The sequence below is a fragment of the Ascaphus truei genome, chromosome 16 (genome assembly GCF_040206685.1).
Source record: "Ascaphus truei isolate aAscTru1 chromosome 16, aAscTru1.hap1, whole genome shotgun sequence".
Lineage (NCBI taxonomy): Eukaryota > Metazoa > Chordata > Amphibia > Anura > Ascaphidae > Ascaphus > Ascaphus truei.
The window spans coordinates 10,823,931-10,850,544 of NC_134498.1; the positions used below are offsets into that span (position 1 = coordinate 10,823,931).

The 26,614-nt window shown below is 45.9% G+C and overlaps 1 long non-coding RNA gene across 1 annotated transcript; it reads right to left on the reverse strand.

Annotated features, from left to right (window-relative positions):
• Positions 1 to 7,657: 7,657 nt before the first annotated feature.
• On the reverse strand, positions 7,658 to 25,015 carry LOC142467662 (uncharacterized). The gene is made up of 4 exons (XR_012788459.1): positions 24,426 to 25,015; positions 10,867 to 10,976; positions 9,530 to 9,669; positions 7,658 to 8,809 (listed from the first exon to the last, which is right to left on the reverse strand). It is a non-coding gene; the product is annotated as an uncharacterized LOC142467662 (long non-coding RNA).
• Between the last annotated feature and the right edge of the window lie 1,599 nt (positions 25,016 to 26,614).

Below are 26,614 nucleotides of genomic sequence, written 5' to 3' on the forward strand. Positions count from 1 at the left end.
GTAATCATTGTCCCACACCCCCTTTTACTCACGCTTTGGCAATACTGAAATGTTCTTTTGACAGAGACACACAGAGAGAAACATAGACACACAGAGAGAGACAGAAACACAGAGAGAGAGACAGAGACACAGAGAGACACACAGAGAGAGACAGAGACACACAGAGAGAGACAGAGACACACAGAGACAGACACACACAGAGAGAGAGAGAGAGAGAGAGAGACAGAGAGAGACAGAGACACACAGAGAGAGACAGAGACAGAGAGAGAAAGAGACACGGGCCTATTTAGTAAGCGCCGATAAGGCTGCGTCTATAGTATTTCAGAAGGAGGGAAGGCACACACGCTGCAATACACTTGCTGAAGCCTGAGCTTTTTTATGGCTTTGTAGGGTATGCAGCGGGTGCGATTGGGGGCGTGGCAAAAAATATTTGGAGGCGTGGCAATAACGTTCCGGCGCGGACGTCACTTTCCTACCTCACATCCCGATCCACCGGCATTTTTTCAGATGCAGCATCTGAAGCACTGTGCAGACAAGAAGAAAAATGCACACAATGCGCACCAGAGATTAAAATATAGTAAATTATTTATTAATAAAACAAGAAATAACCGAGGAGGATCCAACCCCACCTCAGTACTTTCTTCTCGTTGCTATTGCCACACTATACGTCCTGACGCCGGAAGGGAAGTTGGTACGCGACCAAGACGAGACACCGGATTTACAGTGGAACCACAACATACCACAGATTGCTGGAGGACCACACTGCGAGGGGCGCAGCCTATCGAGTTTCCCGGTCATCGTCCAAAGTCTGGAGCTGCGGAGTGACCACCGGATTACCACGGAGCCCGAGCCTGTCTCATACAATGCTTTTACCAAACGGATGTTTGTGAGTTGGCAATTTTTTATCTTGTCCAGGAAATGAAATTGTTAAACCGAATTTACACATGGAGCGGGCGCTTTCTCTTCTTTTTTTTGTTTAGATATCTATCGAGGAGGTGGTTGTTTCCCTGAAGAGAGCTGCCAGGGCTCCAGAGGACGCCCGAATTGGATCCTTTTATGATTGAGTTATAACATAGCTATTAGAGCTAGGTTTCTGGACTTTTATTGTGTTTAGGCATAGTGTTTATTATTATTTTATTACAGCTACTTTTTAGTAATTGCACTGTTATTAATTCTGACCACTAATTCTCACTGCCATTATAATCTCTCTCTAGCCACAACCAAATTGCTATATCAGCTATATTATTTATTGGTTATACCAGGGGAGCACAAACATTTGCAGCTCGCCCCCCTGCCGGTGCTCGCGCCCCCCCACCCTTACCTTGATGCGGCGTCATGTGACCTGCAGCGGCATTTGACGAGGGTGACGTCACATGACCCTGCGGCGTAATTTAACATACTGTGCTATATCTATGCACACACAGCTGTCTCTAGGCATAAAACACATCCACACAGGGGGAAGGACCAGCACAGATAACATTCCAAGAGACACTGTTTTTAAGTATACCTTTTGCTTGCTTCATTCATTGTAACATCGCCGGAAGAAGAGATCAGTGTATCTCGAAAGCTCGCACAAATAAAAGCATTTCGTTAGCCACAGAACGGTATCATCTATTTATTTTTTGATTATTGAAGCTCGGCTAACACGGTACTGATACCTCTATATATATATATATTGCGCGCGCACACACACATATAACGTTTTATCCAACTTTTTCATTTATCATTTGTAGAGAAAATGAACAATGTCGCCAGAAGTGCTATTTTTCAAAATGTAACATCTCTACTAATTAGTGTAAAATGATACTTCATATAAAGCAGGTTATGGGACCCATTATAAAATGACCTTCATGTTTCTTATCACATCCCAGTATATGGATACTTTCTATTATCAGAAGCTGCTAACATGTGACAGGGCTCAGAGTCTGAGCCCAGAATGTGACATACAGAACATTCTCATTCTAAATTTCAAAAAATATTGTGTTGATTTCTGACCTGACTGCCGTGGTTACAGCTCAACCACTCTGTTCTACTGTATGTCACCACTTTCTGCCACAACCAGCTGACGGTGGATCTGCAAGGAGTTCAACGCTCATTGGCATCACATCTGTGACTTGGTTGACGTATCATTTCTCCAGCTTGTTATTGTATTGTTTTTAAATAGATTATATTTATTTAGTTGAATAGATATTTATTTAGTTTAATAGATATTTATTTAGTTTAATAGATTATATTTCTAAGTTTAATAAATTATATTTCTTAGTTTAATAAGTTATATTTCTTAGTTTAATAAATTATATTTCTTAGTTTAATAAGTTATATTTCTTAGTTTAATAAGTTATATTTCTTAGTTTAATAAATTATATTTCTTAGTTTAATAAGTTATATTTGTTAGTTTAATAAGTTATATTTGTTAGTTTAATAAATTATATTTCTTAGTTTAATAAGTTATATTTCTTAGTTAATAGATTATATTTGTTAGCACAGTAGATTATATTTACTAGTATTTAAGTCTCCCCCTCAGTGCCCCATTAGGACCCGTGCGCATATTTCACATCTTTTCGGAGTCGCTTATTTTTTAGACCCTCGGAGCCGAAACCTAAAGGGGTCAGCTAAGAAAGTTCGGATCAAGAGGAGCCGCACAGCTTAAAGACAGAACATTTCCAAGGGAGATGGAGACAATTTGGGTAAGATCTGATTAAAGGACATCCTTTGAGGAAGGAAAGGGTGACGGGGGAGTCTAAGAGGGGGGTGAGAGAGCAAGGTGGTGTGTCAGATTGGGGCAGAGCAAGAGAACGCAAAAATGATGGGGATTTGCTGCACACCAAAAAAAAACAATAAGTAGTGATACTTTTACCGGTGCCCCTTAGTCTCAGGGAAGACCGGCATTTCGTCCAATGGATACAATATGATTGATGGGAAAGGGCACACGGATTTGAATAAAAAAAGATAATTTATTGTGCCACAGACTACAATGTTTCGGCTGCTGGCCTTTCTTTGCTGGATTTAGTGGGTTTAGCCACTTTACCTGAGAAAGACCAGCAGGCCGAAATGTTGTTGTCTATGGCAGTGCAAGAGAAAACAGGTTGGGGGGGTGGGTTCTCGCAAAGTCGCCGACCCATGGGTGAGTGTCCCCGGTGGAAACTAGTCCTGGACCCCAGGAAAGCTGTCTGTGGTCCATACAAGCTGAGTAACATGTAAAAAGGACACATGTATGTTCAGAATGAGTTAGCATGGTATTTTGAGAGGCACCATCAGTGCAAGTCAGTGCAGAGCACTGCAAGGTCAGTCAATATGAGGAAGGGTCCGATTTAGGAGTTGGAGGGTCCCAGAATATCTCTTAAAGCAGGGGTGCGCAAATCGAGGGGCACGACATTTTCTTGGGAGGAGGGGCTCGGCGCTTACAGAGGCCCCTCGCTCTTCCCCACAGCATTTAAATTAAATGCCGGAGATCGCGCGCAAGGCCTCTGTAAGTTCCCTTTCCTTGTCTCCGGCGGCTTCTGGCGACAGCAACGTGGCGTCACATGATGTGGCATTGCCATAGCAACGTGATATCACATGACGTCGTTACATCAGAACGTCGGAGACAAGGTGGGGAAGGTGGAGGGGGGAGCAGGGGGAAAAGGTTGTGCAACCCTGTCTTAAAGTATTGCCTTGCATACAGATCAGAGGCCAAGAATGGATATGGATATCCGATGTGAAGCCGGAAATAAGACAGAAAAGACCGTTTCGGGGGAAGAAGGTGAGTGATGAAATAGCCGTCACTGTGTAACTCTTCCAATTACCTGCAACTTCATGCAGAGAAATAGCAACGCTTGTTTTTAACGTGCTAAGCGCCTAAGGTGGAATTCAACTGCTGAGAAGTTAAGGGAGTTACTAACCAAACTCAGCGACGTTTCTGTGTCTCTGTGATAACTCCCTCAGGACATGCCTGAAAACCACAGGTAACTCAATGTATTTTTGATAAATAGAAACATGACCTTCTGGGGAGGGGTATATAATGGGTACTGGGCCTGGTGAGGTGGGTATAACGGGTACTGGGCCTGGTGAGGTGGGTATAACGAGTACTGGGCCTGGGGAGGGGCGTATAACAGGGTACTGGGCCTTGGGAGGGTTGTATAACTGGGTACTGGGCCTGGGGAGGTGGGTATAACGGGTATTTGCCCTGTGGAGGGCGGTATAACGTGGTATTGGGGATGGGGTATAAGTGGCACAGGAGCTCTTGCGATACAGAGTATCACTGTCCCTGGTTACAAACATTTCATGTCTCCTGCAGATCAGGACACGCACGAAGGTGGTGCCCTTTGTGCCACCAGACGACGAGGCGGGCTACGAGGCGGACGACGAGGCATATGACAAAGCGGGCGTCAAGTGGAACAATGAGGTGGGCTACAAGGCGGCCGATGACGCAGACGTGGTGTACGATGACCAAGGAGCATACGACAGGTGTGGCCGGATCTGCTGCTTCACCTTTTTTAGGCGGAGGAGAAGACCCCGGGAGCAGGTAGGAGAATACGAGAGGTGCGGACAGATCTGCTGCTTCACCTTTTTTAGGCGGAGAAGAAGCCAGGAGCAGGTAGCAGAGGAGCCAGGGCGTAGATACAGGGGTATTCTAGGGGCCCTGAGAAGTTGGTTTGACCGCAGGAGAGGCAGATAAGATCAGGAAGGCTGAGGGAGGGGCAGGTACTAGAGGGAGATAGGGATATTGGGCGTGAGAGGGTGAGAGAGAACAAGGAGCAGGGCCAGAGCACGGGTTTCATGCGCCCGAGGCAAAACTTAAAATTTGTGCCCCCGTTGTATAAAAAATAATAAGATAAATAAAATAATAAAATAAACAGTGGCGTAGATATCGGGGCTGCAGGGGGTGCGACCGCAACCCAGCGCGACGCAAAATAAAAATAAAAGGGCGCCAAAATACTGGATAAAAAAAATAATAATAATTTAAAAAAAAAGATAAATAAATAAAATAATAAGAGGAAAAAATAATAATGATTATTAATGCGCCCCTAGGACCTCTGCGCGCTAGGCGACCGCCTAATGGCCGGCCGGCCCTGCGAGGTATGCGGGAGGAAAAGGGGTGAATGGGATAGATATGCAGGGGGATGGGGGAGCAGGTGAGTTATACACAGGGGCACAAGGGCCCCATCACCTGCATCTCTATATACTGAGTGTGCCCCTGTGTATAACAACGCTGATCTGTGCTGCTCCATCTGATCTCACTGCGCAGTGATTCAGGGACCATCCGATCGCCATTTAATGGGGTCAGGAAGGAATTTTTTTCCCCCATTGCACAGCAGGGGTTATGTTTCGCCTTCCTCTGGATCACAGCAACAAACTGCCCTTTGTGCATGAATTATCAGTGAGATCTTTATACACCCTGCATTGGTCTTCACCCCTTTGCTGCCGGAGGGGCCTGCAATGCATTGCTCTGCGTGTTACTATATCGCTCTGCAATGTGCTGCAGGCCCCTCCCAGCAAAGAGATTCATTATTTCAATAAAATACTCTCTTTAATCAAACCTATGTGTAGTGTCTTTTCTATCCGTTGTATCTATTGCTAACAGCTCAGTGATTCTTCCCCAGGACGCTGCACTAGTGTCACGCTGCCAAGCCCGGGTGTGAGGGAGATTTATAGGGTCACATATACACTTCTGCCAAAACACTAGTGCAAACAGGAAGCCCCTCTGATCTGTCATATCTTTTATTACACAAAATGGTATCTAAAAAGGTAAAAAGAACATACATGGGATTCTGCTACAAATATCTCTCTAATTACAAACCAATTAGCAAATCATTCAGGTTAGAGTCGAGCGAAAAGAAAGGGTTAAGTATCTCATGTACAGTATATGCAGTGTAGGCTGTTCTGCGCATTACATGCAGGGGACAACGTTTAGGGGATATAAGTAATGCTGATCTCAGAGCTGACCGGCTGACCTGCTCTACCGGCTGACCTGCTCTACTGGCTGACCTGCTGACCTGCTCTACTGGCTGACCGGCTGACCTGCTCTACCGGCTGACTGGCTTCCCTTCTTTCAGCTAAATGACCTGAATTGTGGCCTCTGTATCTCCCAATTAAATGTTTATTGGCGTATTCTTGTTTGACTCGTTCTATACAGACATTTTCTATATATTCATTGTGGGTTTTGATAACATCTGTAAGATCTCTCTGAATATCACATTCTGTACGTTTGTGTTGAAGATTTTTCCATTCTCAATTTACTTAATATTAGATTTTGGCTTCAATTATTTATATCGAGCCCAAAATACCTTTATACAGAATGCTGCTCCCTTTAGCCCACAAATGCTGCTTCATTAAAGCCCAGGGGTGGCACTTGATGCATTCTCAAACTTTTAGGCAACATCCCTAATTTACAAAAGTGGGATTAAATCTGTGCATATTTAAATGGTTAATTTTCTTACTCAGACTCCTAAATCCCTCCCCAAATATATCCGTTTCACATAAAAGTGTGTGCGCTTCTCCTTCCGCCTAACTGGCACGTCGTCCTTACGGGCGCCCCTCCGTGTAACTCCACGCTGCCCTCCAGTGGCAAAAGAAATAAGATACATTTACTATACTCGTCTGGCAGCTGCTCCCGTATAAGGTGGGTAACTCTGTATTAGGGGTCTTGGTAGACTATATTTTATACTTATGTCGGATAGATGAGGAATTAATATTCCTAACGGGTTATTGTGAGAGGCCTTAGATCTTATCCTATATGCACGCAGCCCTCGCCTCTCTGACCTTGAACACATACTTCAATCTGATTTTTTGAGACTTGAAACTGGATTTCTTAAAACAAACTGATTTTAAACACTGACAAGACTGTAACAATAGTATTTGGGACCAGAGCTAAATTGCTAAAGCTGCCAATGACAGAGCTTCAGATAAAAACCAACTCTAATACCATCCTAGCCCGTTACAGGTTTGAAATATCTGGGCATATAGTTCAACTCCCATTTAACATTTGGGTTGCACATTGATACCCTGACATCCAAATCCTATGCCAAACTAGGTGTACTTTACAGGAACAAATCCTCCCTAAGGCCCTCATGCAGTAATCGCCTACAGCGATTCAGTAAGCCCAGAGAAGCTGGTGATTAGAGCAAAAATAACCGTTTTTTTTTGTTGCCGGAAAATAAATAAATAAAATCGGCAGACGCGCGGTGATAAGCCACTTTTCGGCACTGATCGCCAGTTTTTCAAACACGCTCAATTCTTTAAGCCCTGATCTGCTTATTGCGGCTGATCGCCACTTTAAAATTGCTGTTTCTTCTCCAAATTGTCCAGCCACAAAAGTTGGCAAGAAGGTGGGGTGAAGCTGCGATGAAAATAAAATGCATGTGTCCCAGAGCTGATATCCATTAATATCAGCACCAGAGACCCTCGGCATGAATCCCATGCATAAAAAATGCATTTACAGGCAACTTCATTACCGCCAAGGCAATGAAGGGGTTATATACCCGTGCCAGGCTTATTGCGGGTAGCGGGTGAAGGTGGTATTTGGCCCTGGGTGGGTGTTTAGGCCTTGCCAGGGGGTTGCGGGATGACTTAACCTCTTCTTTAACTTAGCGGTTAATACCGCTAAGGTAATGAAGGGGTCAACCCCTCCCGCTACCCCCCCACCCGGTAGGCCTAAACACCCATCCTTGGGGCCAATACCCCATTCACCCACCCCCGCTACCCACAATAAACAAAAATACACATAACAGCCCATCTGGCCACCTCCTAGGTCCCTAATAAACCATTACAATATTCATAAAACCATTATTTTGTTTACACCCAGGATTATTACATGGGATTAGGGCTATGTTATTCAGTGAGGGGTTGTATGTTTGTATTCGTAGGGACAGGCAAGGCCGGAGCCAGATGGGGTTCACCTGCCTCTGTCCTCCCTGTCTCCTGACCCTTCCTGTAGCCGGACAAAGAAGAAGAAGCAGGCACACGGTCTTACTCAAAGGAGGTTTAATATGCCATAAAGTCCAACGTTTCGGCAGTCAAGGTGAAGGCTACAAACACAAGAAACAGTCACAATATATACCACCCCCCTGATACTCACCCCTCCCCGCTCTGCCACATAACCAGGATGTTGACGCCCACCTGATGACGTCAGAGCTACCATATGGCGCCCCCTAGTGACGTCAGACGTCTAGGTCTAAATCCCTGGCAATACAGCATAGAGCTGTCTTGGAGGACTGCAGCCACAGCCACACCTCTCCCCAGACTGAACACTCCCCCATGATGACGTCAGCGTGACCCGGCAGTCAGGGGGCGGGGAAAGGGGGGGCGGGCGGGCGTGCACCAATCAAGACTGTACTCACAGGGCTGGACAAAGATGTATCCGTCGCCATGGGATCAGTGTCAGAGCAGGGAGGAGTGAGACACTCCTATAAATCACCCTGAAAGTGTAAATAAACCACACACCAAAATATTAATAAAGCATATGTGCACAAAACTAATACAGCAATATACTATTAAAAACATGTGACTGTATACTGCTGATGACATCAGTATAATCCTGCAAAGTTACAGTGAAATTACACATAAGAATATGCAGTACATCAGTATTTAGAATATACTAGTGTGTATACCTAGGTCAGAAATGGGTACACACAACCAGGGGTGGGGGAGGGGAAGGGAGGATGGGGAAGGGGGAGGGAGGGGAAGGGGGAGGGAGGGAGAGGAAGGGGGAGGGAGGGAGGGGAAGGGGGAGGGAGGGAGGGGAAAAAAAGAAGGGAAAAAAACACACAAAAAGGATAATCTTCCCAATTGGTAAGTGCAGAGTCCATGGATGGTGCAAGATCAAATATGCCTGTAGAAAGACAAAAAATTACCTTCTATTAAGGAAGCATTTTAAATTCTGTTGCTCATTAAGACCCATACCGTTGCTGGTATTTAAAGCATGTATCCAGAATGCTTCACGTCTCAATACGAAAGTCTCCCTATCTGGAGTGCCTTGTCTAGGTGCTACTGTCTCAATACCCATGATGCGTAAAGAGGCAACATTATGATTGTGTTCCACACAGTGTTGCACAAGAATAGAGGGATCCGTACCTTTTCGAATTACACTTTTATGTTCAATGAACCTTGTTTTTAACATTCTTATGGTCTTACACACATAAAGAAGACCACATGGACACTTTATTACGTACACTACATATTCAGATCTACATGTGATTCTATTTTTGATTTTTATGATCCTCCCGCTTTGGGGGTGACTGAATTGACTACCGGTAGTCAGACTGTTACAGACCGAGCAGCTCATGCATCTAAAGTTACCCGGTCTGCCACCCTCCAGAAAATGAGGAGTTCTGTAGTTACCCTCATTATCTGCATGTATCAGGCTATCCGCCAGATTTCTCCCTCTTTTGAATGCCACCATTGGTGGTACACAGCAACTTTCAGATAATATATCATCATTTTGCAGAATATGCCAGTGTTTAAGAATGGTAGATTTAATAAAACCACCAGCTTGACTGTATATAGTGGTAAATACAAGCCCGTCCTCCTTCTTATTTTTGGTAGCACTTACCTCTTTATCCAGTGCCCGGTCTAACACAGCAGGAGGATATACGCAGGAAGATATCCCCTAGCCAGGAATCTACCACGTAGTTCTCCAATAGCTGGTTCAATATGATCCTTCCTGCTCGTGATTTTGCAGACCTGGACTTTCTGTGAAAAAGGTAATGCATCAATAAGAGAAGGAGGATGATGGCTATCTGCCCTTAAAATTGCATTTCTGTCTGTATCCTTTCTAAAAAGATCAGTATGTAACTCCCCATTAGTCTGTGTAATGAGGACATCTAAAAAAGAGAGTTGCTGTGTACTCCATGTATTAGTGAGGAGGACCGGTGAATGGAGACCATTAAGATACTAAAAAAAAGATAACAGCTGATCCTCCGTACCTGTCCATATGAAAAACATCATCAATATATCTGTAATAGCTTTTAATATGCACTAAAAAGTCTGATTTGTAGATGTACTGCTCTTCGAAATGTGTCATGTATATGTTGGCGTAAGCAGGGGCCATATTACTGCCCATTGCTGTCCCCTTAATCTGCAGGAAGAAATCACTCTCAAATCTAAAATAATTTTTATAGAGAATGAAATGTAAAATGAGCATAATGTATTCAATTGGAACAGTATCACTATAATGGCGAATGAGGGTGGCCGTGATTATCTCAAGACCTTCAACATGGGGGATTATTGTATAAAGGCTAGACACATCTAAACTAACCAGAATATGATTAGTCCCATCACCAGGTGAGTTTTTTAATTTGTCAAGGAAATCAAACGTGTCTTTGATGTATGAGTTGGCTGTCTGTGCTATAGGTTGTAGAAATGTGTCTACAAATTTTGCAAGGGGTTGATTTAATGAATTAATAGCAGCTATAATAGGCCGCCCCGGGGTATTGTTTAAATTCTTGTGTATTTTGGGCAAGGTATAGAAAATAGGGCATTTAGGATGCAACATAGTTAGAAACTCAGATTCAGGCTCTGTTATCCACCGGTTATTAACCCCCATTTGGATAATTTCCTTAATTTCTCTCGCATAGTTAAAGGTAGGGTCCCTATCCAATTTAATGTAGCAGTTAACGTCACTCAGTTGTCTGATGGTTTCAGCCTTATAATCTGAGTAATTCTGCACTACTAGGGCACCCCCCTTGTCCGCACGCTTAATAATAATCTCATTATTATTAGTCAACATTTTTAATGCTTCCTTTTCCTGAACAGACATATTGTATGTAGCCCTATGTTTGTTTTTTTTGTACCTTGCAAAGTCCCCCTTAACCAGTCGTATATATGTGCTGACTGATTGATTTTTAAATGGCGGGACAAAAGTGGATTTGAGCTTGCACATTTTGGTACCTTGATAAGAAGCCGAATTATCTGTCCCTTGCTGGTCAGTGGCCAAATTAACTGTCCCTTGTTGTTCATAGGATTACCTGTCCCTGGTTGGATATTGGAATGCACCGATTCTGTAGACATGTTAGAAAAAATGATTTAAGGTTTAATACACGTTCAAATTTAAATAGGTCAACCTCCAAATCAAAATCATTAAACAATGTAGTAGGTACATATGAGGGCCCCCTAGCTAAGACAGACATTTCACATTGATTAAGAGTGTAATCAGACAGATTAACAACCAAGGTGTCCATACTCATTTCTGCTCCATTGTACGTAGGGGATAGGGTGATCTTCCCTTTCCCCTGGCCCCCGCGTCTAATTTTCCTTTTCCTTTCTCCTTGTCCTTGGATTGGCCTAAAAAAGGGGCCGGACTTTGGCCTCTCTGACGTTCTGTTGAGGAATGGGCTTCAGAGTCACTGGTGTGGACTTCTTGGACTCCCTGGGGTGCTCTCCTTCTTTGGTTCTTGCGTTGTTTGGGGTCTTGCTTCAGCCACGGGTATACTCTTCCATCTTTATAGTCATTAACAACTTTTTTGAATTTCAACTTCTTAAAGTGAATAAGATCACTTTTAATTTTTTTCCAGCTTGGTCTTAAGACTATCCAATGATTGTACAACGTCCGTACCAGGGCTAGACTGTTCAATGAGGATTTCCACTTTGAGTATATCCTTCCTTGTGTGGCTAAGTTGTTCTCCCACCTCCTCAATAACCAAAACATTCAAGTCCAAAGAGGCCCTATTAAAGCTGCAGTTCAGTCTTTTTTTTTTTTACTTCAATAGTTTCATGTGTGCAATCTCTAATTACCTAAAGAACTGTATAGCTGCAGGTCAATTCGTTCTCCATGTATTGATAGGCGAAATTTGGTGACATAATTAGTGAAGGGATCTGTTTTTCTTCTGCTTCTGTCACTCAGTGGAAGCTCATGAATATTCATGAGCACTCCTGCATTGACATGTGCTAGAGGGAGGGCAGGGCTGACAAAGGGGTGTGCCAGGGCTTGTGACAGGACATGAAGGGGCAGTGCCTTAGCAAATGGCTGTTAAAATAGAATAGAAGAAAATTGGTCTTTCAAAGTTGTTTTTTTAAAAACAGAAAATGCTAAAAGTATTTTTTCTTACTACAGAACTGATTTATTAAAAAAAACACACATGCAGGATATTGACTGAACTGCAGCTTTAAAGCATTGTCCTGCATACAGATCAGAGGCGAAGAATGGATATGGATACCCGATGTGAAGCTGGAAATAAGACCGAGAACAATACCGAAAAGACCGTTTCGAGTGATGAAATAGCCGTCACTGTGTTACTCTTCCAATTACCTGCAACTTCATGCAAAGAAATAGCAACGCTTGTTTTTAACGTGTTAGCGCCAAGGGGGAATTCAACTGCTGAGAGGTTAAGGGAGTTACTCACCAAACTCAGCGACGCTTCTGTGTCTCTGTGATAACTCCCCCAGGACATGCCTGGAAACCAGAGGTAACTCAATGTATTTTTGATAAATAGAAACTTGACCTCGGAGACTGTGAGACCCCCTCTCCTTCCCCCCCTTCCCTTGGCTTCCCAAACCCCACCATAACCAATACACAAATAACCACAAACACGAGGTCTGGCGGCCGCTGCTTTTTAGTAAAACTTCAATTAACCTAATTAGTGCCAACCCCCTGCCAGAGTGCTCGCTCATTGGGTAAAGGCCAAAGGTACCCGATCCAATGGCCCGTAACTCCCCCCTAGCCGGGCCCCGCCTGTCTGGCGAGAATGGGCCCAGGAACGCACGTGTAAATGAGCCGCGCCCACTCGCCACTCCCAGCCACCTTTTATTTTATTTCTGTTATTCATTTTCATTGTTTATTTATTCTTTTTTTTCTTTTAAACACGTACAACCAACATATTTACCAGTATTCACAATAAAGGGCAGGGTGGGCGGGACTCCCATGGCAGGGCGTAGACTGACCCCGTGCCTCTGTCTAATTCTAACCTCCCTGGCCCTTCCCCCGGCTGTGTCACGTCACTGCCAGAGGGGGGGGGGGAAGGCCGGGGGGGACGTAGTCCACACTCACAGGTAAGGGAGAGCCTAGTCCCTCTGGTCATAGCGCCCGGTCACCGAGGGCTCAAGGCTACTTTTCTGGGTTATTTTTAAACGAGCTACACTGGGGAATATTTAGGGGTCTCCCCAAACAAAGAGAGAACATTTAGGGGTCTCTCCAGACACAGAGAACCCCACACACTCAGATCTGAGGTTTGTGCCCCTATTAGGCCTGGGCCTATTAGTAAGTTCAAGCTCGCTGAGGTGGGCTGAGCCGCGCTGAGCAGATGCACAAACCCCCTGCATCTGTCATCAGCGCGGCTATAGTTTCCCCCTCCGCATGCGTGCTCATGCGTGCAGAGGCTCAGAAACTTTGCCGAGACAGGCAAGTTTCAAATTTGCCGCTCGGGGAAGCGAAGAAGCGGTCACGTGACCGCTCCCATCCAATGGGAGCGGGGACTAGCCCCGCTTCCCGCTCCGCCTCCTGACACGCCTCCGCTCTGCCTCTGCTCGGCCTCCACCCCGCCCCCAGAGCGCGCTCACTGCCTCGCCTGCAAGGACAGAAAAAAAGCACCATTTTCAGCAGGCGAGGCAGAGCAGGAGCGCGGCTCAGCGTGGCTGAACCCTCTATGTCCCAGGCCTTACATGGGGGGGGGGGGAGATAAATACATAGAAACAAAAATAAGGAGGGACAGAGATAAATAAAAGAGGTAAGATTAAAGGGGGAAAGAGAGACTGACAGGAGAGGGAAAGGAAATGCAGAGAGTAGGGAGACTTCTCACCCAAGGTGATGAAACAGCTGTGACACATGGACACCTTCTCTGGGAAACCTTCCACTACCCATGTGACATTACACCTCCACCGTAGGGGGTCCTGCGTCTGGGGAGGGTGTGTGTAAAGGATCCTGGGGAGGGACGTATAACGGAGTTCTGGGGAGGGGTATATAATGGGTACTGGACCTGGTGAGGTGGGTATAACGGGTACTGGGCCTGGTGAGGTGGGTATAACGGGTACTGGGCCTGGGGAGGGGCGTATAACAGGGTACTGGGCCTGGGGAGGGGTGTATAACAGGGTACTGGGCCTGGGGAGGGGTATATAACAGGGTACTGGGCCTGGGGAGGGGTGTATAACAGGGTACTGGGCCTGGGGAGGGGTGTATAACAGGGTACTGGGCCTGGTGAGGTGGGTATAACAGGGTACTGGGCCTGGAGAGGGGTGTATAAGAGGGTACTGGGCCTTGGGAGGGGTGTATAACAGGGTATTGGGCCTGGGGAGGGGTGTATAACTGGGTACTGGGCCAGGGGAGGTGGGTACAACGGGTATTTGCCCTGTGGAGGGCGGTATAACGTGGTATTGGGGAGGGGGTATAGGTGGCACAGGAGCTCTTGCGATACAGAGTATCACTGTCCCTGGTTACAAACACTTCATGTCTCCTGCAGATCAGGACACGCACAAAGGTGGTGCCCTTTGTGCCACCAGACGACGAGGCGGGCTACGAGGTGGACGATGAGGCATACGACAAAGCGGGCGTCAAGTGGTGCGAAGAGGTGGGCTACAAGGCGGCCGATGAGGCAGACGACGAAGCGGATGTCAAGTCTGGCGACGAGGTGGGCCATGGCGAAGGAGAATACGAGAGGTGTGGACGGATCTGCTGCTTCACCTTTTTTAGGCGGAGAAGAAGCCAGGAGCAGGTAGCAGAGGAGCCAGGGCGTAGATACAGGGGTATTCTAGGGGCCCTGAGAAGTTGGTTTGACCGCAGGAGAGGCAGATAAGATCAGGAAGGCTGCGGGAGGGGCAGGTACTAGAGGGAGATAGGGATATTGGGCGTGAGAGGGTGAGAGAGAACAAGGAGCAGGGCCAGAGCACGGGTTTCATGCGCCCGAGGCGAAACTTAAAATTTGTGCCTCAGTTGTATAAAAAATAATAAGATAAATAAAATAATAAAATAAACAGTGGCGTAGATATCGGGGCTGCAGGGGGTGCAACCGCACCCCAGCGCGACGCAAAATAAAAATAAAAGGGCGCCAAAATACTGGATAAAAAAAAGAATAATAATTTCCAAAAAAAAAAGATAAATAAATTAGAAATAATAAGAGGAAAAAAAAATAATGATTATTAATGCGCCCCTAGGACCTCTGCGCGCTAGGCGACTGCCTAATGGCCGGCCGGCCCTGCGAGGTATGCGGGAGGAAAAGGGGTGAATGGGATAGATATGCAGGGGGATGGGGGAGCAGGTGAGTTATACACAGGGGCACAAGGGCCCCATCACCCGCATCTCTATATACTGAGTGTGCCCCTGTGTATAACAACGCTGATCTGTGCTGCTCCATCTGATCTCACTGCGCAGTGATCCAGGGACCATCCGATCGCCATTTAATGGGGTCAGGAAGGAATTTTTTTCCCCCATTGCACAGCAGGGGTTATGTTTCGCCTTCCTCTGGATCACAGCAACAAACTGCCCTTTGTGCATGAATTATCAGTGAGATCTTTATACACCCTGCATTGGTCTTCACCCCTTTGCTGCCGGAGGGGCCTGCAATGCATTGCTCTGCGTGTTACTATATCGCTCTGCAATGTGCTGCAGGCCCCTCCCAGCAAAGAGATTCATTATTTCAATAAAATACTCTCTTTAATCAAACCTATGTGTAGTGTCTTTTCTATCCGTTGTATCTATTGCTAACAGCTCAGTGATTCTTCCCCAGGACGCTGCACTAGTGTCACGCTGCCAAGCCCGGGTGTGAGGGAGATTTATAGGGTCACATATACACTTCTGCCAAAACACGAGTGTATGTATGTATGTATGTATGTCTTTATTTGTATAGCGCCATAAAATGTACATAGCGCTTCACAGTAGTAATACATGTCATATAAATAACAAATAACAAATATAAATAACACATCATGGGAATAAGTGCTTCAGACATACTGTAAAAGTAACATTAAGGAAGGAGTCCCTGCTCCGAGGAGCTTACAATCTAATTGGTAGGTAGGGAGAACGTACAGAGACAGTAGGAGGGAATACTAGTAAGTGCGTCTGCAGGAGGCCAAGCTTTGTGTCATGTGTCCATGATTATCCAGTGCAAACAGGAAGCCCCTCTGATCTCATATATTTTATTACACAAAACGGTATCTAAAAAGGTAAAAATAACATACATGGGATTCTGCTACAAATATCTCTCTAATTACAAACCAATTAGCAAATCATTCAGATTAGTCGAGCGAAAAGAAAGGGTTAAGTATCTCATGTACAGTATATGCAGTGTAGGCTGTTCTGCAGCATTACATGCAGGGGACAACGTTTAGGGGATATAAGTAATGCTGATCTCAGAGCTGACCGGCTGACCTGCTCTACCGGCTGACCGGCTGACCTGCTCTTCTGGCTGACCTGCTGACCTGCTCTACTGGCTGACCGGCTGACCTGCTCTACCGGCTGACCGGCTTCTCTTCTTTCAGCTAAATGACCTGAATTGTGGCCCCTGTATCTCCCAATTAAACGTTTTATTGGCATATTCTTGTTTGACTCGTTCTATACAGACATTTTCTATATATTCATTGTGGGATTTGATAACATCTGTAAGATCTCTCAGAATATCACATTCTGTACGTTTGTGTTGAAGATTTTTCCATTCTCAATTTACTTAATATTAGTTTTTGGCATCAATTATATATATCGAGTCCAAAATACCTTTATACAGAATGCTGTTCCCTTTAGCCCACAAATGCTGCTTCATTAAAGCCCATGGGTGGCACTTTATGCATTCTCAAACTTTTAGGCAACATCCCTAATTTCCAAAAGTGGGATTAAATCTGTACATATTTAAATGGTTAATTTTCTTACTCAGACTCCTAAATCCCTCCCCAAATATATCCGTTTCACATAAAAGTGTGTGCGCTTCTCCTTCCGCCTAACTGGCACGTCGTCCTTACGGGCGCCACTCCTTGCAACTCCACGCTGCCCTCCAGTGGCAAAAGAAATAAGATACATTTACTATACTCGTCTGGCAGCTGCTCCCGTATAAGGTGGGTAACTCTGTATTAGGGGTCTTGGTAGACTATATTTTATACTTATGTCGGATAGATGAGGAATTAATATTCCTAACGGGTTATTGTGAGAGGCCTTAGATCTTATCCTATATGCACGCAGCCCTCGCCTCTCTGACCTTGAACACGTACTTCAATCTGATTTTTGAGACTTGAAACTGGATTTCCCAAAACAAACTGATTTTAAACACTGACAAGACTGTAACAATGGTATTTGGGACCAGAGCTAAATTGCTAAAGCTACCAATGACAGAGCTTCAGATAAAAACCAGCTCTAAAACCATCCTAGCCCCTGTTACTTGTTTGAAATATCTGATCATTCAACTCCCATTTAACATTTGGGTTGCACATTGATACCCTGACATCCAAATCCTATGCCAAACTAGGTGTACTTTAAAGGAACAAATCCTCCCTAAGGCCCTCATGCAGTAAGCAGCGATAAGCCACTTATCACCAGCTTATCGCCAAAAAAGCCACACTGATACACACACACACACAGATACAGACACACTGATACACACACACACACCTGATGGCAGGGGTGGAGGCGTGGGGCTCCTGCTCTCCTCTGTCTGCCGTTACCGAACCCTTCCTATTCCCCCCTCTCTTGCTTTTCCCTCCTTTGAGGCTCACACTGTCCAGATCTTCTCTCCTCTCCCTGTTCATGTGGCGGTCATCTATCGCCCACCTACCTCTACTCATCCCCCTTCTGCCTTTCTCTCTCACTTTGAATCCTGGCTCTCTTTCTTTCTCTCCTCAGACTCCCCTGTTCTTCTCCTTGGGGACTTCAATTGCCACATTGATGACCCCTCTCTCTCTTGGGCTTCCCGCTTTCTTTCTCTTACCTCTTCTTTTGGCCTTCAACAGTGGACTGCAGCCAGCACCCACAAGGATGGCCACTACTTAGACCTGGTTTTCACTAAAAACTTATCTCTCTCTGATTTCTCCATTTCCCCTTTTCCTCTCTCTGACCATCATCTCATCTCATTCTCTTTATCTCGCTTCTCCCCTTCTCCACCTCCATCTACCCCCCGGTTCTGCAGAAACCTGCGCTCTATTCACTTACCTGACTTTGAGTCCACTTTACACTCCTCCCTCTCCTCTCTCAGCTCTGCTACAGACCCTGACAACCTGGTCAGAAAGTACAACTCTGTCTTGTCCTCATCTCTTGATCTACATGCCCCGCTTTCTCTCTGCCGCCCTCGCCCTTCTAACCCTAGACCCTGGCTAAATTCCCACACGCGCATGCTGCGTTCCTCCACTCGTTCCTCTGAACGCCTCTGGAGGAAGTCTCACACTCTCGCAGACTTCCTTCACTACAAATTTATGCTATCCTGTTTCAACTCTGCCCTCTCGCAAGCTAAACAAGCCTACTTTTCTGCACTAATAACATGCACAAGTCTAACCCACGCCGACTGTTCTCTGTCTTTGATACTCTACTCAAACCACCCTCAGCTGCCTCTCCTTCCTCCATCTCCGCTCAGGACTTTGCAGACTATTTTAAGGAAAAGGTGGAATCCATACGGCAGAACATCCCCTGTTTCTTCCCCCCATCCTACACCTCTTCCTAACTCTCCTCCTGCCTTCCTTGAGTCTTTTTCCACTGTCTCAGAGGAGGATGTGTCGCTGTTGATCTCCTCTTCTCCCTCTACCACTTGCCCTCTTGACCCCATTCCCTCCCATCTCCTAAAACCTCTAGCTCCTACTATAATCCCTACGCTTACACACATTTTTAACTCCTCCCTCTGCTCTGGAACCTTTCCATCCTCCTTCAAACATGCAACAGTCATACCATTACTCAAAAACAGCAAGCTTGACCCTACCTGTCTTTCTAACTATCGACCTGTCTCCCTCCTGCCTTTTGCCTCTAAACTACTTGAACGTCTTGTATTCTCTCGCTTGCTCCATTTTCTCAACACTTATTCTCTCCTAGACCCTCTACAATCTGGCTTCCGCACTGCTCACTCCACGGAAACAACCCTCACTAAAATAACTGACGAGCTCCATGCTGCCAAAGACAGAGGTCATTACACTCTGCTCATATTACTCGACCTCTCTGCAGCATTTGACACCGTGGACCACCCTCTTCTCCTCCACATTCTCCATACTCTAGGTATTCGGAACAAAGCTCTATCCTGGATCTCATCCTACCTCTCCCATCGTACTTTTAGTGTCTCTTCTGCTAACACCTCCTCCTCCTCTATTGATCTCTCTGTGGGGGTACCCCAGGGCTCTGTCCTGGGACCTCTTCTCTTTTCTCTGTACACACTCTCTCTAGGTGACCTAATAACATCTTTTGGGTTTAATTATCACCTCTATGCCGACGACACACAAATATACTTTTCAACACCTGACCTTACACCTGCTGTACAAACCAAAGTTTCTGAATGTCTCTCTGCTATATCATCCTGGATGGCCCTCCGACGCCTTAAACTCAACATGGCTAAAACAGAGCTCCTCATACTTCCTCCCAAACCTGGCCCTAATACCTCCTTCCACATTACTGTTGGAACTACAATCATTCACCCAGTAGCCCAAGCACGCTGCCTAGGGGTCACGTTCGACTCCTCTCTCACATTCGCCCCTCACATTCAAAACATTTCTAAAACTTGTCGCTTTTTCCTCCGCAATATAACTAAGATACGCCCTTTCCTCTGTTGTTCGACTGCTAAAACTCTGACTCAGGCCCTCATTCTCTCCTGTCTTGATTACTGTAACCTCCTGCTGTCCGGCCTTCCTGCCTCTCACCTGTCTCCCCTACAATCTATCCTAAATGCTGTTGCCAGAATCACTCTACTCTTTCCTAGATCTGTCTCAGCATCTCCCCTCATGAAATCCCTCTCCTGGCTTCCGATCAAATCCCGCATCTCACACTCCATTCTTCTCCTCACTTTTAAAGCTTTACATTCTTCTGCCCCTCCTTACATCTCATCCCTAATTTCTCGGTATGCACCATCCAGACTCTTGCGTTCTTCTCAAGGATGTCTTCTTTCTACCCCCTTTGTATCTAAAGCCCTCTCCCGCCTTAAACCTTTTTCACTGACTGCCCCACATCTCTGGAATGCCCTTCCCCTCAGTACCCGACTAGCACCCTCTCTATCCACCTTTAAGACCCACCTTAAGACACACTTGCTTAAAGAAGCATATGAATAGCACTGTGGATATTCTAAACACGATACATAATGCTTGACCCCCTGCAGACGCACTTACCAGAACTCCCTCCTACTGTCTCTGTACGTTCTCCCTACCTACCAATTAGACTGTAAGCTCCTCGGGGCAGGGACTCCTCTTCCGAAATGTTACTTTTATGTCTAAAGCACTTATTCCCATGATATGTTTTTTATATTATCTGTTATTTATTTGATTACCACATGTATTACTACTGTGAAGCGCTATGTACACTAATGGCGCTATATAAATAAAGACATACAATACAATACAATACACACACACACAGATACAGACACACTGATACACACACACACACACACACACACACACACACCCACCCACTAATACACACACACACACACACACACACACACACACACACACACACACACACACACACACACTGATTCACACACACACACACACACACACACACACACACACACACACACACACACACACACACACACACACACACACACACACACACACACACACACACACACACACACACACACACTGATTCACACACACACACACACACCCACTGATTCACACACACACAGACCCACTGATACACACACACACACACACACTGAAACACACACACACACTGAAACACACACACACACTGAAACACACACACACACACACTGAAACACACACACACACACACACACACACACACACACACACACACACACACACACACACACACACACACACACACACTGATACACACACACACACACACACACACACACACACACACTGACACACACACACACACACACAGATACACACACACACAGATACACACACACACACACACAGATACACAAACACACAGAGATACACATACACACACACACACACACACATACACACAAATACACACACACAGATACACACACACACACACACACACACACACACACTGATACACATACACACACACACACACACACACACACTGATACACATACACACACACACACACACACACACACACACACACACACACACACACACACACACACACACACTGATACACATACACACACACACACACACACACACACACAGATACACACACACACCCACACACACCCACTGATTCACACACACACACACACACACACACACACACACACACAAAGCTGTGAGCGCCGGAGGGGCAAAGGTGGGAGCGCCGGGGGGCAAAGCTGTGAGCGCCGGGGGGGGGGCAAAGGTGGGAGCGCCGGGGGGCAAAGGTGGGAGTGCCGATGGGGCAAAGGTGGGAGCGCCGGGGGGCAAAGGTGGGAGTGCCGATGGGGCAATGGTGGGAGCGCCGGGGGGGCAATGGTGGGAGCGCCAGGGGGGCAAAGGTACAAGGTGGTACAAAGGTAGGCGCACCCCCGCTACCACCTCCTATTACCCCCCCTGGCTGGGACCCGGGACAGAAAGGGGACACTCACCGCGAACAAAGGAGCCGGGAGCGGGAAGACACTTGTGCTCTGCACAAAGCGGAAGTCCCGCCCCCGGCTTCCTCTGACCTGCCTGCAACCAATCCCCTGCGGGCCGGCCGGCATTCTAAGTCCCGCCCCCGGCATTCTCCTTCATTCAGTCTCCCCGGCAGCATTCACACACACACATAGAAAATACTTACCGGCCGCCGCATTCTCCTCACCGCCGCTGCCCCGCAATACCGGGACCAGGGACAAAAATCGGGACATAACCGGGACGACGCTAAAATCGGGACAGGGCAGAAAAAAACGGGACTGTCCCGGCAAAACCGGGACGAATGGTCACCCTACTTACAGACTATTCACTTGAGTGGACCATAAAGTGTCTTATAGAGGGAACTCTAAGGTGTCTTAAGATGCATTAAGATATATTATGTATGTAAATATTTATTTATATAGCGCTTTATAAGAGAGGCAATACAGTACAGAGAATTATAGTACAATAAGTGCAACAAACAAAATCAGACAATAGGAAAGGAAATCCCTGGCCTGCAGAGCTTACAGTCTTAATGCTAGATCCATTGAACTCTGTTGTGTTTACGCTAATAACGGGACATTCCTGAAATTGGTACCTGACCCTGTGTGGTAGGCAGAGACACAGGGGCAGTGCCTGCCAATATCATAAAGAGCAGTGCACTTCCTATTTAGTAGAAGTGTGTGTCAGAGTTAAGAGTTCAGTCCAGAGTTAGAGTCTGCTGAGTCTGTCACCTGGCTGGCCCAGGGTGACAGAGAGAGCCTATGTCAATTGGCCGTTGGAGAAGGGGAGCCATCAGCCTCTGAGTAGAGCTGATGCAACCTTAGTTAGGGAGGTGGACCAATTCCTCTCACCCTGTTTAGGGGGCGAGGGAAGAGCTAGCCCCACCCTGGGTGCCCTTGACCTGGGGTGGTGGCAGGGACACAGAGACCATCCTGAGGGAGAGCAGTCCTGTGTGGAGGAAGACACCCTGTACCTGATATATAGTCTTGTTGCTGCTATTCTGCTGCTGTGAATAAAGAGCTGCGGCTGCTTTTAAAGATATACAGTGTGAGACTGGAATCTCTCATCCCCGAGGGGGGGGGGGGGGGGACTCTCTGGAAGGATTCCACCCGTATTCCTGGGGCTCAGAGATGGAGGCGCTGCACCATTCCATACATAGTTACATAATAGATGAGGTTGAAAAAAGACGTACGTCCATCAAGTTCAACCTATGCTAAATTCAGACAACAGATATTTAATTCTATATTTATACTTACTTATTGATCCAGAGGAAGGCAAACAAAAAACCCCATTAAGGGGAAAAATTAATTCCTTCCTGACTCCAAGAATTGGCAATCGGATTAATCCCTGGATCAACATCCTTCCCATATATACTTATTTGGTATATCCCTGTATACCTGTCCCATCTAAAAAGATGTCCAACCTTTTTTTGAACAAATCTATTGTATCTGCCATCACAGTCTCCATGGGTAATGAATTCCACATTTTAACTGCCCTTACTGTAAAGAACCCTTTCCTTTGTTGCTGGTGAAATTTCCTTTCCTCCAACCTTAAGGGATGGCCCGAGTCCTTTGTACTGCCCGTGGGATGAATAGTTCTTTTGAAAGCTCCTTGTATTGTCCCTGAATATATTTGTATATAGTTATCATATCCCCTCTTAGACGCCTCTTTTCTAATGTAAATAAATCCAATATAGCTAGCCTCTCCTCATAAGTTAGAATGTCCATCCCCTTTATTAATTTGGTGGCTCTTCTCTGCACTCTCTCTAGTTCCATAATGTCTTTTCTTAGGATTGGTGCCCAAAATTGTACTCCATATTCAAGGTGTGGTCTTACTAATACTTTGTAAAGGGGCATAATTATGTCTACTTCCCTTCCATCAATTGCCCGTTTGATGCAAGATAAGATCTTGTTTGCCTTTGCAGCTACTGCATGACATTGGGCACTATTGCTAAGCCTGCTGTCTACAAGCACCCCTAAATCCTTCTCCATCAAGGATTCCCCCAATATATCTCCATTTAATTTGTAAGTCGCCTTTTTATTCTTGCATCCCAAATGCATAACCTTATATTTATCTGTATTAAACCTCATTTGCCATTTACCTGCCCACGTTTCCAGTCTCTCCAAGTCCTTCTGAAGAGAAATTTCATCCTGCTCTGATGAGACGGAGGCATTCACCCCAGAAACCTGATCCTGTCATCCCCCATACCATCGCGGGAGACTCAGGTCCCCCTGTTGCCAGCAGGTACTGTATGCACCACACTCAGACACGTAGCCAGACCCTAGTACAGAGGAGGGGGGCCCGATCTGCGATTGGCCCGGGAAGGGGGGCTACATTGGGAATCGATGTTATTTTTCTTCATATTAATGGGTATCCTCAAAGCGAATGATATGCCAAAATGACGTCCATTAGCAAAACTACAATTGTTTCTTCACTTTTTTTGCTTGATCAATAGGGTGACCAGATTTCGAAAATGAAAAACCGGGACACCTTAAAAAATAATTTATTAAACAAATTACATCACGTGACAGCCCCCGTTGCCATGACAACAAGACACTCTGATGCCCCTGCAGTGTTAGTGTGTATAGAGGTGGGGGCTTTGCTTGGGCCCTTCAACTCTTACAGCCAGGGCATTATTGGCCAGGAATGCCCAGTTCGGAGGGGATTACTACTTCAAAATGTATTTGATTCGTAACAACATCAAAAAACTCTAATACCAATAACTAACAACCACAGACAATGATAATCTAAACCATCAAATAAAATGTCTACGGCCCTTGTTCAAGCATGTTTGCGGTACTTACCAGATAAATCAGTGCCTGCAATCCACAACTGTATCCGCCTCTCCGAGCGTCTGAAAGCAATCCAGCATTCCTGGTGTGTGGCTGAAGAGGTGAGGGACTCCCTCCTCTCAAACGGAAAAGAAGAGCAAATAATAGAGTTGGAACATACCTATCATACAGGGATGAGAGAGAGAGACAGAGAATGAGAGAGAGACAGAGAATGAGAGACAGAGAATGAGAGAGAGACAGAGAATGAGAGACAGAGAATGAGAGAGAGACAGAGAATGAGAGAGAGACACAGAGAGAGAGAGACAGAGAATGAGAGAGAGACAGAGAGAGGGACATAGGGAGAGAGAGACACAGAGAGAGAGAGACAGACAGAGAGAGAGAGAGACAAAAGTAATGTACTGTATAACCATTATACAGTACCGTACCCCCTAGTATTCGTGTAATCATTGTCCCACACCCCCTTTTACTCACGCTTTGGCAATACTGAAATGTTCTTTTGACAGAGACACACAGAGAGAAACAGAGACACACAGAGAGACAGAGAGAGAGCGAGAGACACGGGCCTATTTAGTAAGCGTCGATAAGGCTGCGTCTATAGTATTTCAGACGGAGGGAAGGCACACACGCTGCAATACACTTGCTGAAGCCTGAGCTTTTTTATGGCTTTGCAGGGTATGCAGCGGGTGCGATTGGGGGCGTGGCAATAAATATTTGGAGGCGTGGCAATAACGTTCCGGCGCGGACGTCACTTCCCTACCTCACATCCCGATCCACCGGCATTTTTTCAGATGCAGCATCTGAAGCACTGTGCAGACAAGAAGAAAAATGCACACAATGCGCACCAGAGATTAAAATATAGTAAATTATTTATTAATAAAACAAGAAATAACCGAGGGGGATCCAACCCCACCTCAGTACTTTCTTCTCGTTGCTATTGCCACACTATACGTCCTGACGCCGGAAGGGAAGTTGGTACGCGACCAAGACGAGACACCGGATTTACAGTGGAACCACAACATACTGCACCGACACACTTTATTCGAGCAAATACCCGGTATGTACCTGGCAGATACCTGGAATGCGCCACTCCTAACCTCTGACAAGCCCCGTTGCATTTGCCTTCCCAGCCTGGGTTCATGCCTGGGTGATGGGCGGCTGATCTGTTAAATGATAATGATTAGGATTTAATAGGCTGCAATGCTTCGCGTGTCTACCAGATGGCATAAATTCATGAATTGTAATGCAGTTTATATATATATACTGTGCAGTATTGCAGCCAGCGGGAATAAAATGCTTCAATCCCTGCTTGGAAAATAACTCAATGTACTCGGGCAGAAAACAGTCACAAACCTCAATACACCTGGGTATATCCGAATTCGTGGGACTAGCCAAGCTCGAATAAAGTGTGTCGCCAGTGTACCACAGATTGCTGGAAGACCACACTGCGAGGGGCGCAGCCTATCGAGTTTCCCGGTCATCGTCCAAAGTCTGGAGCTGCGGAGTGACCACCGGATTACCACGGAGCCCGAGCCTGTCTCATACAATGCTTTTACCAAACGGATGTTTGTGAGTTTGCTATTTTTATCTTGTCCAGGAAATGAAATTGTTAAACCGAATTTACACATGGAGCGGGCGCTTTCTCTTCTTTTTTTTGTTTAGATATCTATCGAGGAGGTGGTTGTTTCCCTGAAGAGAGCTGCCAGGGCTCCAGAGGACGCCCGAATTGGATCCTTTTATGATTGAGTTATAACATAGCTATTAGAGCTAGGTTTCTGGACTTTTATTGTGTTTAGGCATAGTGTTTATTATTATTTTATTACAGCTACTTTTTAGTAATTGCACTGTTATTAATTCTGACCACTAATTCTCACTGCCATTATAATCTCTCTCTAGCCACAACCAAATTGCTATATCAGCTATATTATTTATTGGTTATACCAGGGGAGCACAAACTTTTGCAGCTCGCCCCCCTGCCGGTGCTCGCGCCCCCCCCCCCTTACCTTGATGCGGCGTCATGTGACCTGCAGCGGCATTTGACGAGGGTGATGTCACATGACCCCGCAGCGTAATTTAACATACTGTGCTATATCTATGCACACACAGCTGTCTCTAGGCATAAAACACATCCACACCGGGGGAAGGACCAGCACAGATAACATTCCAAGAGACACTGTTTTTAAGTATACCTTTTGCTTGCTTCA